A 14,070-nucleotide genomic window follows, 5' to 3' on the forward strand; every position below is an offset into this window, starting at 1 on the left:
TGTGCGGGTGCAAGAGCGAGTGAGTGTGCGCGGGTGCAAAAGCGAGTGAGTGTGCGCGGGTGCAAAAGCAAGTGAGTGTGCGCGGGTGCAAGCACGAGTGAGTGTGTGCGGGTGCAAGCGCAAGTGAGTGTACGCGGGTGCAAGAGTGAATGAGTGTGCACGGGTGCAAGAGTGAGTGAGTGTGCGCGGGTGCAAGAGCGAGTGAGTGTGCGCGGGTGCAAGCGCGGGTGAGTGTACGCGGGTGCAAGAGTGAGTGAGTGTGCACGGGTGCAAGAGCGAGTGTGTGCGCGCGGGTGCAAGAGCGAGTGAGTGTGCGCGGGTGCAAGCGCGAGTGAGTGTGCGCGGGTGCAAGAGCGAGTGAGTGTGCGCGGGTGCAAAAGCGAATGCGTGTGTGTGAGAGTGTGTTAGTGTGTGAGTGTGAGGACGAGTGAGTGTGTGTGAGTATGAGAGTGTGTGCGTGAGCCCTGAGTCTGGGAGTGTGCGGGACACACACACACACAGGGTGCTTGATGCAGGAACACACACAAACCTCTCCCCCTCCTCCACCCTCCATAAAAACCTATCCACACACCTGGCCGGGAGAGGAGGAAAACCCAGGCTGAAAGGCAGCCCACTTCCGACCCCCACTTTAGCATGAAGTCCACCGAGGCCAGCTCATATTGTACACCAACAGAGGCGAACGCAATGTCAGTGTTAATTAAACCAAACTCCTTAGCTTGGCCCAAGTCCCCTCCTGCTTCCCTGGTGATCAGGACTTCCCAAACAGAAAAACACTAAAAACTGGGGAGTATGGATAGTGGTCCTGTATACCTGAAAATGGAACACCAGTAAAAACTGGGGAATAAGAGTACTGATCCAAACTGTTCTTTCCTATTGGATCGGGGCCTAGTCTGGCTCCCCCTAGCTCTGTTTCTTAAAGTGAAAAGGCAAAGAAGGTTTTATTAATTAGCTCTGCTGCTTGGCACTTTTTAAAGGTCATTTTTATAAATTATTCTTTTTTAAATGATCAATTTATTATCTGAACATTGACTTTTTTTTTTTGCTCAGCAAGTTGTTTATGTTTTCTTCATAGCTTACCTTTTTTTTCAAATTCCTGTTTAATGTTGTGCCAAGCCAGATCTCAGGCAGCTGCTACTGGGTTTCTCACTGAGGGAAATGAGACACTCAGAGGAATCTGATTGCTGATTTTGGAGGACTGGCAAAAGGGATTATATTTGCTGTAGAAACAGAAGCACTGGAAACATGCTGCACATCTGGTGGCATCTATGCAGAGAGAAACAGAGGTTAGTGAGCCTTCGTCAAAATTAGTGCAGATCGTGGACCTGAAACAATGGGCAGAGTCGTCCATGCCCGTTGGGGTCGGGCGACTTTGGTGGCGTGAGTGGACGATATGGCGAGAAGGCCGAAAATCGGTTTCATGACGTCGTGAAACCACTTTGCCATCACCCGCTCAGCCCGCTGATGGCAGGCCACGTTTCCTGCCATCAGATGTCAGGAACCCCATTCTAATACATCTGCACATCATTATAAGGCCAGCCCGCCAGAAACATCGCCACCCCCTCCCCCACCCCTCCACCCCCGCAGCTGGATCATCTGCCTACGTGCTGACATGTTTCACAACAGCATGTATAAGGCTGCACTTTGAGGGGAACTCGGAGGTGAGTACAGAATAACATTGCGGAGTGCTCACCTGGGTCATCTGTTGGACTTCAAGGTGGGGTGAGGGGGGTGGTGCAAGGGCTGCCCTGTGGTTGAGGCACATTGGTAGGGGGGGGCAAGGGCTGCCCTGCGGCTGAAAGTAGTGCACCTGCATGTGCAGGGTGGGGGAATGGGTGGGCGAGGGAAGCAGCCACGCATTAAGGAAACATTGTATAAAGCGAGCATTCCTCTGCAGCAGAGACTGTTCAGGCACAGCCACATCCATCTGATTGGAGTCAGGCCTCTAGCTTCTCTGCCCACTCAAGCAACACAGAAAGCATCAAAGTGCCACCAAGTGCTCCAGAGCTTGTCATTACTCGAGCACAGACTGCAAAGTAATAAGAATTTTCATGGACTGCAGAACAGGTGGACAATGGGGTACATTGTACAATCTCCTCGCTAAAGCTGGCCGTGGAGCAGTCACTGCTGGAGGCGATCACAGCCCCTTGCAATGTCAGCATCCCAGTTTGGACCAGTCCCCCGCCATGGTTTAAGGTAACAGTGCAGCCTTGCAGTGCGGGTTAGGAGAATGCCTACACCTGAGCTGACAGCACAGCATGCAGTCCAGTGGGCAAACTGCCGCCAATTGGTCAGGTGGAATGGGGCGGAAGTCGGTGGGGTTTCAGCAACCATGCAGCGCACTAAACTCTGGCCATCCAAGTGGTGGCCAGCACTCTCCAGAATGCATCAAAGGGCCTTCAGACTTGACCAAGACAAGCCATGCTTGTTAGACCACCCATGCTAACCCACGTCTCTCCCTTTCATCCTGCAGGAGGAGTACATCAGGATCATGGAGCCTGGTGAATTAGCTGTATGCCTTGTAGCTTACAGAGAGCGAAGACGACTGAGAAGAGATCAACTGAGGTGCCTGGCTGTGCAGAGGGAGGAGAAGCAACCTCTGGAAGAAGGGGCAGCTGGGGCTCCTGCACACGCCACCGAAGAGCCACAGAGAGCCATTGCTGGTCGGCACCTAGCTAGACCCAGGGTCTATGCCACCTTTCATTCCTGCAGGTGACCGAGAACCAATGTTGCTGACGACTGCGCATGTCCAGGGAACTGGTCGGTCACATCTGCCAGCTAGTGCAGGATTTGGCACCCGAAGAATGTGGAGGGTATCCACTGCCAGTGGCCGTGAAAGTGACCCTGGCGCTCAATTTCTATATCTGTGGCTCCGTCCAAGGCTCCACAAGTGGCCTCTGTGAGATCTCACAAGCCTCCACCCACTAATTCATCCATCAGGTCACAGATGCCATCTTCATGAGGGCACACAACTTTGTGCATTTCACCCGGGACTGGGGCAGCCAGGGTCTAAGACCGACTGGATTTGCCCAGATCTCTGGTTTCCCACAGGTGCAGGGTGTGATCGACTGCACTCACGTGGCGCTCAGGTCTCCGTCGCAACAAGGGGTCAACTATGTCAACCGCAAGGACTTCCATTTGCTGAATGTGCAGCTGGTGTGCGACCACCACAAAGGCATCCTGCAGGTGTGCGCACGGTTTCCAGGAAGCATCCACGACTCCTACATTCCCAGTCCATCACAGATCCCTGACATCTTCCAGGGTCCACAGGATGGCTTCACGGGGACAAGGGCTACCCGCAGAGGCTATAGCTGATGTCACCCATGTGGTGGCCTCAGACTGCAGCAGAGTGACGCTATAACGAGGCTCATGCTACAACTCACAACTTGTTGGAGCAGACCATCGGGATGCTGAGGATGAGATTTTGGTGCCTGGACAGGTGGAGACCTGCAATACAGTCCACAGTGGGTGTCACGTATCGTCGTCGTCTGCTGCGCTTTTTACAACCTGGCGCTGCAACTGAGGGAGGAGCTGGCTGAGGAGGAGATTGAGGAGCTGGAGGTCTCCTCCAATGAGGAGGGTGCTGATGAGAATGATGGTGAGGAGGTCCTCCAAGGCGACAATGACGGCGATAAGACCCTCACACTGGCCGGATAAGGCAGATGTGCTCGGGAGGCCCTCCTAACTGCTAGATTTGTGGAGGATGATAACAACATGTAGTGAGGAGGCATCATAGATCCTCACATCACATCTATGAATGTTTGACTTCAGCCTGTCTTATGGCAGTGCGAATACCCTCTGTGAGAATGTCCCTGTCATGGAGACACAGTAGAGGCACTAATAGTCGCTTGATTGCAGGAGAATGATGGTGACACGCAGTGACCACTGCATAGATCTTTACACAGCCTCTGAGAATGTCTGACTCCTGTCTGGCCAAGGGCAGCTCACTTGTGCTCGGTGATCAGGGTCATATCATAGAGACGCAGCCTTGAAACTTTAGAAGCATCTGATCCTTTGTCCACCTTCAGCAACTGAGCCCTTCAGGTGCATAGCATCAGTAGTCACAGATGCTGAAGAGATGGGGGCCAGGCCCACCTTAAAGGTGCTGAGAGCACACAGAGAGAATGACAGAACTCTGTGACGCCTGCCCACTACATTCTGGCAGCAATGACAAGCACCATTGAGGTGCAGGCATCAGTAATGTGTCCAGGGAGTGTGAGGCCAGACCATCACTTTGGTCTGAAGGCTGCACAAAGCACAGGGAAGAGGCCCTGGACTGAGACACCTGCCTTTATATTGTGCAGAAAGATTTGAGTGACCCATCTGAGTGACACAAACACTGCTCATCAGGACAAAGAACCAAAGGCAGCGAGACATTCTTGGGAGTTTATTAATACCCGTGCCCAGGAGGTGCAACCACATCTTCTTAACGAGGTGTCAGCTGTGGCTCAGTTCATAGCACCCTCCCCTTTGAATCAGAAGGTTGTGGGTTCATGTCCCACTCCCAGAAACCAAGAACTGTGAATGTACTCGAAAGAGTTACAATCTGTGACTGTTGATAACTCGAAAGAGTTACATCATCTTAACTTTCCTAACCCTGCCGTGATGTCTTGGTGCTCCCCGGACATCAACAGCAGAGGTGGAGGCAGCCTGCTGATTGTTATGCCCTCTCTGTGATGACTTTGGTGGGCGTCCTCTGGAGGGCCGAGACCTGGTGGGCCCCGGCCTGCTTTCGGGGTCCTTCTGTGTTGCAGTGGCCCCATCCTCGGGCTGTGGAGCTGGAGCTGCTGAGGTCACAGGAAGAGGGGATTCGGATGGGCCGGACACTCCCGGAGTCACCTGGATGATGGCCCCGGGGGGTACACCTGCTGATCCTCCTCCCTGTGAGTGCCTGAGGGCCCCAGGCTGAATCCTTGAGGTAAAAGGGTAACTGAAGTGAGATCCACGCACCCCTCTTGCGTACACACTGTTGAAGTCGAACTATGGCATCAGTGATGGAGTTGAATCCACACAGCAGTGCAGGAGCGGCGTCCTGGACCAAGGTCTCCATGGCAGCTACCTTCCTTCCAGTTTTAACCTTGGTGCATTGGCATGCCGGAGCTATCATCTCAGCCTGAAGGTGGACGGACTCCTCCATCGTGCCTTGCAATCTAAGGAGTGCAGTGGACATCCCTTCCTGTTTTTCCCTAGCTTGCCTTTGCAGCTCCAGCAACTGTGACATGACTGAGTCCAGAGGCTCGTCATCTGACTTGGACTCAGCAAATTCCTGGCCTCCAGCAGTCCTCCAAGTGCTGACACCACCTGGGAAGCCCCTGCTGCTGTCTGCTGTGGATCAGACAGTGCGATATGCTCAGCAGATTGTGATCCTGAGGCTGCTCTAAAGCTAGGTCCCACCGAGATGTGTGACTCTGTGCTGGTGGAGGGTATGGGTGAGCACTGTGATGGGACTTCAGGGAGGGTGGCTTCAGATTCTTCTTCAGAGGTTTCTATGGGGCTTGATTGGAGGCCCTGGGTCATGGACTCTGTCGGCTGTTTGGCAGATGTGTCTGCAAAAGCAAGAGGAGATAATTAGTGCATGGCCAGTGGCCTGTGAAACTGGACACATCACTCACAGCATGGTTGTCTGATGGATGTTGCACTGCCGGATCCTCACTTGGTTGAGCACTGCCGACCTCACCGTCAGCACAGGACCGGTCCAGATCCTCGCCGGCTATTTGGATGGCTCTGTTTTCAAAGTCCATGAGAACCTTGCTTTCAGGCATTCCTCCACGAGTCTGTGATCTCTCCCTCTTGTTGTGTGGCAGCTTGTCCTGCATGAATAGAGATATAGTGAGTGTAAGCAGGATGCCTGGCAGGCCAGATGATAAGTATGCCTGACATGTGTGGGTGGTGAGTGGCCCTATGGACAGGATGAAGACAATGATAGTGAGTGTGAGAGAGTGAATGGTGATGTCCCTTGAACCAGCAGTGAGTGAGGGCCCTGGGGATGTGTGATTGGTTTGTGAGTGTGTGAGTTGAGAGTGATGAGAAGAGTGACTTACCCTGGCGGAACAGAGGAGATCATTCATCCTCTTATGGCACCGGGTGGCTGCCCTCTTTGAAGGGCATTGGCGCTGACTGTCGCTGCCACCACCTCCCATGCTGGATTGGTGATGTTGCTGCCCATCCTGCGGCCAAAACGGGGGTAGAGGACATCATGGCGAGCATCCAATGTGCCCAAAAGGCGCTCGAGGGATACATCATTGAACCTGGGGGCTGCAGTCTTTTTAACTTTTAGGGCCATGTCTTCTTTGCAGCAGTCACGGGCTGGAAAAACTGAGATGTGTGTGCGTGGCTGGACTTTAAATTTGGCACCTGGCATCCTGAAGCGGCATGGTGATGGCGTGGTGGGTGAATGATAGCCCACCCATCATGGAAATGGTGTGATTCCCATGAATGCATAACTAATGCGACGGGTTTGGGACAATACAGCATGAGAAGCGCCATTGTGGCTGGCGGGTAAAACGTTAGTCAAATCTGGGACGATTCTGCCCATTGAGTCTTTTCTTTCTCCACAGATGCTCCCTGACCTACTGAGTCTTTCCAGCATTTTGTGTTTATATTTTAACTTTCCAGCATCTGCAGTACTTTGCTCACCTATTATATGCTCCATTCTGGGTATTTGTAAGTATGGTTAGTTCCAATTTAAAAAGAGAATCTTTATCACTCAATGCAATGCTTAATTTTTTGTTAATAAAGCTCACTTGCGTGGATAGAAATGGCACATTATTGCAGGTCAATTTGCTGGTGATAATTTATTGGACGGTTTTTCCATTTTTAAACTTGAAATTGAAACCAGGATTCATGAGCCAGTAGAATGTATATGGGACTATTGTTTGAGGTGCTTGTGAATTTCAAGTCCTTTGGATTTGGTGTCTGGGTATTGTCTAGGTCCAGGTTTCTGAGGCAGATAAGGATCTCGGAAACAGGAGAAGCACCAGGGACCATGATTTCTCTCTCCGGCCTTGCTCTAGGGTAGTGGTTATTGGATTATTCCCAGCACCACATGCTGGACTAAATGGGGCCACAAAGATAAGCTGTGTCAACACATGGCTGGAGTGATGATGTAGTGGGAAGGTTTCATATTCTTAGGATAAATTTCAGGCTCAGTGAGGCTATATGGATGGGAGGGAATTTATCTAAATCAGAGATGCACCCAATTCCTTACAGAAAATGTGAAATAGGGATACTGGCTCCCTTTTCAGCAATGTCTCGATTTTACAATTCTTATCTTTGTTTTCAAATCTATCCTTGGCCATGCCCTTCCCTATCACTGCAACCTCCTCCAGTGCTACAACGATCAGGGATTTCTGTGCTCTCCAATTCTGGCCTCTTGAGCATCCCTGACTTTCATTTCTCTACCATGGCACCTGTGCAGTTACCAAGGTTTACCTTTAAACCTTCCAAGTTCCCCTCCAAGTCACGCACCATCTTGACATGGAAATATATTATCATTCCTTCACTGTCGCTGGGTCAAAATCCTGGAACTCCCTCCCTAACAGCACTGTGGGTGTACCTACACCACATGGGCTGCAGCGGTTCAAGAAAGCAGTTCACCACCGCCTTCTCAAGGGGCAATTAGGGATGGGCAATAAATGCTGGCCCAGCCAGCGAAGCCCACATCCCGTAAATGAATTTTTAAAAAGACTTTGCTCTACTCTTTCTTGTGCTTGCTGACAAGGCCAACACTTATTGTCTGAATGATGTTTGTAGGCTAGTGATGGAATGGCATAGCACTTACGCTCACTGATTGTTGTGAAAGAAGGGCAAGTGCTACTACATGAGGTGAGTTTTAGGGGATTGCCCCCCCTCACTCCCTCATTAACTCAAGCTATTCCATATCCTCTACCACTCTGCTCAGTTCACTAGCCCCTCCTCTTCACTATTATCCAACACCAAATCAACCATCCTCACCTCAGTCTTCAAACCAATATTATATTACATCCATCAATAAAATAGGAAAGATTATCTGAATCCCCACATAGATGCTATCTTTTTTTTAAAACATAAAAAGTGCTGCATTTCTAGGTTCACTGAGCTGGGTGATATGGAATGTAACACTTCTTCCATTTTTGAAATGTTTAGCATGGTGTAAAGCCGCACAGAAATGTGCAGTATCAATATGTTGATACCAGAAGCGTAAGTTAATTTAACACTCTTGAGCTTTTAAATAAACATTCCACTGCCTGCTACTTTCTCATGAGGGGAAACTGCTGTGAAAATTTGTGAAGCCTTCTGAATAAAACAATGCAAAATGACACCACTAACAAGTGCAGAGCTGACAAAGACTAATCTGAAGAGAAAATGTGAATAACTGAGCATCAAATAGAAGTACAGCTGTTCCTATTAGTAACAGTAGAATGTGCAAAGGAAATGGTACCTTTTAAAACATAAGCCAAGAAATGCCACTCCAAACGAGTTGGAATTATTATTTAAAACTTGTGGTTCCTGAGTCTTATTTTGCAAGACTTTTTAAGCCTAGACTTTCAACTTCACACTGTCCTTTGTTGGGGGTGGGACTCCACCCATGTCTATTTTTTGTCAGCCAATTTTCCAGTCATTATTTGGTTGCCAGGATAAATGTCCAATCTAAAACAGGCATGCATATTTAAATCAGGCAGTAATTGCATGGTGGTGTTATAAGTCCTATTCTCTATTATTACCACTTCATTAGCACCAAGTCTACATCTTTCTTATTCATTCGTGGGGTATGGACATCACTGGCAAAGCCAGCATGCATTATCCATCCCTAATTGCCCTGGAAAATGTAGTGGTGAGCCCTAATCCACTGTACTTCCTGTGCTGTAGATGCTCCCGCAGTGCTATGAGGTAGGGAGTCCTTGGATTTTGACCAAGTGGTGATGAAGGATTGACAATGTGTTCCCAAGTCAGGATGGTGTATGACTTGGAAGAAATTTGGAAGTGGCGGTGTTCCCATTGCCAGCTGTCTTTGTCACTCTAGGAGATAGAAGTTGCAAGTTTGGAAGGCGCAGTCTAAGAAACCCTGGTGAGTTGCTTCAGTGCAACTTGTCGATGGCGCACACTGCAACCACTGTGCTGTGCTGGTGGATGGATTGTATATTTAGTGTTGCAGATGGTGTGGCAATCAAGCACATTTCCTTGCCCTAAATGGTGTCAAGCTTGATGAGTGGTGTTGGAGCTGCAAGTGAACAGTCACACTCCCGACTTGTGCCTTGTAGATAGTGGATAGGCTTTGGGGAATTAGGAAATGAGTCACTCACTGCAGAATGCCCAGTCTCTGACCTTTTCTTGTAACACAATATTTATACGGCTGGTAAATGGTGACATCCAATATGTCAATAGTGGGGGAATCAGCAATGGTGCTGCCATTGAATGTTAATGGGAGGCGGTTAGGATTTTCACTTGTTGGAAATGATAATTGCCTGGCACTTGTGCGGGTGTGAATATTATTTGCTACTTATCAGCCCAAGCCTGAATGTTGTCCTGGTCTTGCTGTATGTGGATATGTACTGTTTCATTGTCTGAGGAGATGCAAATGGACATCCATGACATCCCCACTTCTGATCTTATGATGAAAGAAAAGTCATTGATGAAGCATCTGACGATGGTTGGGCCTAAAATAATCCTCCGAAAAACTCCTGCGGTGATGGCCTAGAGATGAAATAATTGCCCTTCAACAACCACAACCATCTTTCAGTTCTGCCAAAGGGCCATGAAGGCTCGAGGCGTTAACTGATTTCTTCTCCGCCGATGCTGCCAGACCAGCTGAGTTTTTCCAGGTAATTCTGTTTTTGTTTTGGATTTCCAGCATCCGCAGTAGCTTTTAGCTTTTTGATTTCATCTTTCTTTGTGTTAGGTATGACTCCAAGCAGCATTGAGTTTCCCTACAGCACCACCCACCTCGCCCCCATCGCCACCCCCCCCCAGCCCCATTTAACTCTGTTAATCCTTCACGCCTGTGTTCACTGACATACGTTAGCTCCCAACGCTCAGCAACGGTTTTAATTTAAGTTCATCATTGTGTATTCAAATCATTCCTTGGCTTCATCCCTACATATCTCTGTCACCTCTTTCAGAACTACAGGAACTCTGCATTTCACCAATTTTGGTCTCTTGTGCAACTCCAATTTCCTTCGCCCCACCATTGGCAACTATGTCTCTAAGCTGTGAAATTCCCTGCCTAAACTTTTCCAGCTTTATGCCTCTCTCTCTCTCTCTCTCACTTTAAGGCACTCCTTAAAACCTACCCCTTTGACCTGTCCTAATATGTCGTCATGTGGCTCTATGTGAATTGTTTTGAGATAATGCTCCTGTGAAACTTCTTGGAACAATTTGTTATATTCAAGACACTATGCAATTGCAATTTGTTGTTGTTTCACAATAGCAATGCCTTCTACCTTTGGTTTTGGGGGACAGATGAAGAGGAAAAATAGGCATGAGAGTCAACATGATAGACACATGGCATGCACTCACTGTTACACCCACTCTGCAATATACAGATCAAAATCTGCATTTTTGAGAGGTAGCTAATGGATGCTCTATCGGTAGAATGATCAGTTGTAATGGCTCATCAATCCACAATCATCGTTTGGCTGATGTTTTTGCCTCATTCAAAATGTCTGAACATATCATTCATTCTGCTTACTTGGCCTATAATTGGAAATTTTGCTGAACTTAACTTACGGAATGTAATTATATATCAGCGCTCGAGATGCTTCTTGATGGCTGATGGGAGGTCACAATTTAGCTCCTCCATGTCTGAAAATTAAAGGTGTCTACATTTTTGGAAAGTTTGTGGCCCTCATGAAGATATAATTATATAGGACTCTGTCCAGTTTTTCAAATGTTAAGTTTTAATATAGCCCCTGGCATCTATTCTGAATTGAGGGTTGTGGAAAAATCCAATCCATTATATTGTGGTATTTGTCCCTGCTTCCTGGAATGTCTATTGACTCCATAATGCCCAGTGTTCTACTAGGCTTACATCAGGTGTGGCTTGGCGGGAGGATTCTTGCTTCTGAGCCAGGGAGTTGTGAGTTCAAGACAGCTTCCCATACACAGGGGATAATTGTTCGCTGAGCAGGTGGGCACGCGCCAGTCCCGCTCGAGCGTAAAATAGCACGTGAAAATGTCAGGTGAGCAACCCGACGTCATCGCGCACTTGCGCGATATTTCGGTCGCTGGTGTGCGTGGGACTCGGAGCCACACCCACCATCAATTATGAGGCCAGTTAAGGCCATTAAAAAGGCAATTAAGCTGGATTTTATGTTGCCCATGCAATTTTGCACTTGTCGTACGGGCAATTTGCAAAACCTCATCCACAGGCAGAATAAAAATGGTCAGGAGCATTGTAAGTGTGAGTAGTGAGGAGTTTTGAAGATAAAAACAAAAAGCAAAAGCTACTGCGGATGCTGGAAATCCAAAACAAAAACAGAATTACCTGGAAAAACTCAGCAGGTCTGGCAGCATCGGCGGAGAAGAAATCAGTTAACGTTTCGAGCCTTCATGACCCTTCGGCAGAACTGAAGCATAGTTAGAAGAAGGGAGAAATATAAATTGGTTTAAGGTGGGTGGGGGGGGAGGGGTGGTGGGGGGAGAGAGAGACATTGAGGGTGTGGTGATTGTGGAGATGAGCAGATAATCGAAGATAGTTTGCTGCTGGTTGCTTCTTGATACTTGGTAGCTTCATCTCTGTTTGGGGCTTCATTCTTAGCACTTCCAGGCTTCATTCAGAACTGTTTGGTGTCTCCAAGGCCCCTGGAGGATTCAGACCGTGTGGACCCTTCCAGGTATCAGAGAGCCTTCCGTTACCCTGGTAACGGGGATTGTGGTCTCTGCTGGTGGCACCTCCTCTGAGGAGGAAGAGAGGGGCAGAAGGGAGAGAAGGCCAGGTGTCCCAATACAACTTCCAGGGGGGCGACCTGTGGGAGGAGAGGCGCAGGCACAAGGGGTGCAGGGCCAGCAGGAAATCCAAGACAGAAAGGGCCACAGAAGATGCCACTATCCTGCTGCCAGGGTTTACAGGCAGCGATGCAGCTACCTCAATATGTCTGAGGTGCAATGCCGAAGGAGGCTCCGCCTCTCAAAGGGAGACCGTGACCTCCATTTGTCAGATGATTGGGCCTGAGATCAGTTCTGACTGTGTGGGTGGACACCCCATGCCAGTGGCTCTGAGGGTCACAGTGGCCCTCAACTTCTATGCCTCCTGCTCTTTCCAGGGCTCAGTGGGGGATCTTTGTGGATTGTCCCAATCAGCTGTGCACAGCTGCGTCAAGTTGGTGACAGAAGCTCTGTTCAGGCGGGTACTGACCTTTATTCTTTACCGTACGGATGAGATTAGCCAGGCTGAGTGAGCCAGAGGCTTTACAGCGATTGTTGGGTTTCCCTGCGTCCAGGGTGCCATCGACTGCACACATGTGGCCATCAAGGTGCCAGCGAGTCAGCCGGGTGCCTTCGTCAACAGGGAGGGATTCCACTCCATGAACATGCAGATAGTGTGGGACCACAGGACACAGATTCTAGACTGTGCAAGGTACCCTGGCAGCCCCATGACTTTTACATCCTCAGACACTCCCAGATGCCAAGGCTATTCAGTTCTCTAGCCTGACTGGACGGATGGCTGCTGGGTGACAAGGTCTATCCATTGAAGAAGTGGCTCATGACTTCTCTCCACCACCAACGAACAGAGTCAGAGCAATGTTACAATGGGAGTTATGCCTCCTCAAGGGCGGTGGTAGAGAGGATCATAAATCTTCTCAAGATGCGCTTCCGATGCCTGTAGCATTCAGGGATGCACTACAATACCCCTCAGAGCGGATGTCACTGACAGTGGTTGCATGTTGCGCTCTCCACAATCTGGTGCTGGCAAGTGGAGACCCACTGGAGGAAGAGGATCTTGATGCAGCTGTGATGTCCCCTACCCCTGCTCTGGACACAGGATGGGCAGCAATATCAACAATCCGGCTTGGGAGGCGGTGGCAGCGACTGTCAGAGGCAATGCCCTTCAAAAGAGGACAGCCACCCAGTGCCTCAAGAGGATGAATGATTTCCTCCAATCCTCCAGAGTAAGTCACTCTTCTCATCACTCTCAACTCACAAACCAATCCCACATTCCCAGGGCCTTCACTCGCTGCCAGTTCAAGGGACCTCAACATTCACTTTCTCATATAGAACATCATTGTCCTCATCCAGTCCATGGGACCACTCACCACCCACACATGCCAGGCTTCCTTATCATATGGCCTGACAGGCATCCTTCTTACACTCTCTCTATCTCTATTCAGGCAGGACAAGCTGCCACACAATAAGAGGGAGAGGTCGTAGACCAGTGGAGGAATGCCTGAAATCAAGGCCCTCCACAGACTTTGAAAACAGAGCCATGCAGCTGGCTGGCGATGATCGGGACTGGTCCTGTGCTGATGGTGAGGTCGGCGCTGCTCTACCAAGTGAGGATCTAGCAGTGTAACATCCTTCAGGTAACCATGCTGTGCGTGATGCGTCCTGTTTCACAGGCCACTGAAATGCACTAATTATCTCCCCTTGCTTTCGCAGGCACATCTGGGAAACAGCCAATGGAGTCCATGACCCAGGGCCTCCAATCAAGCCTCGAACAAACCTCTGAAGAGGAATCTGGATGCATCACAGCGCTCACCCACACCCTCCACCAGTGCAGAGACGCACACCTCGATGGGACCTAGCTTTAGAATAACCTTGGGATCACAATCTGCTGAGCACATCACACTGTCTGTTCCACAGCAGGCAGCAGCAGGGGCTTCCCAGATGTCCATCACTGGGAGAACCGCTGGAGGCCAGAATGTTGCAGAGCCTGAGTCAGATGATGAGCCTCTTTCTCTAAGTCATGTCACAGTTGTTGGAGCAGCAAAGGCAAACTCGGGAACATCAGGAAGGGATGTCCGCTACACTCCTCAGATCGCAAGGCACGATGGAGGAGTTGGTCACCTTCAGGCTGAGGTGATAGCTCCGGCATGCCAACGCACCGAGGTCAATGATGTAGGATGGTGGCTGCCATGGAGACCTTCATCCACGACATCG

This window comes from Cetorhinus maximus, chromosome 2 (genome assembly GCF_964194155.1).
Source record: "Cetorhinus maximus chromosome 2, sCetMax3.hap1.1, whole genome shotgun sequence".
NCBI lineage: Eukaryota > Metazoa > Chordata > Chondrichthyes > Lamniformes > Cetorhinidae > Cetorhinus > Cetorhinus maximus.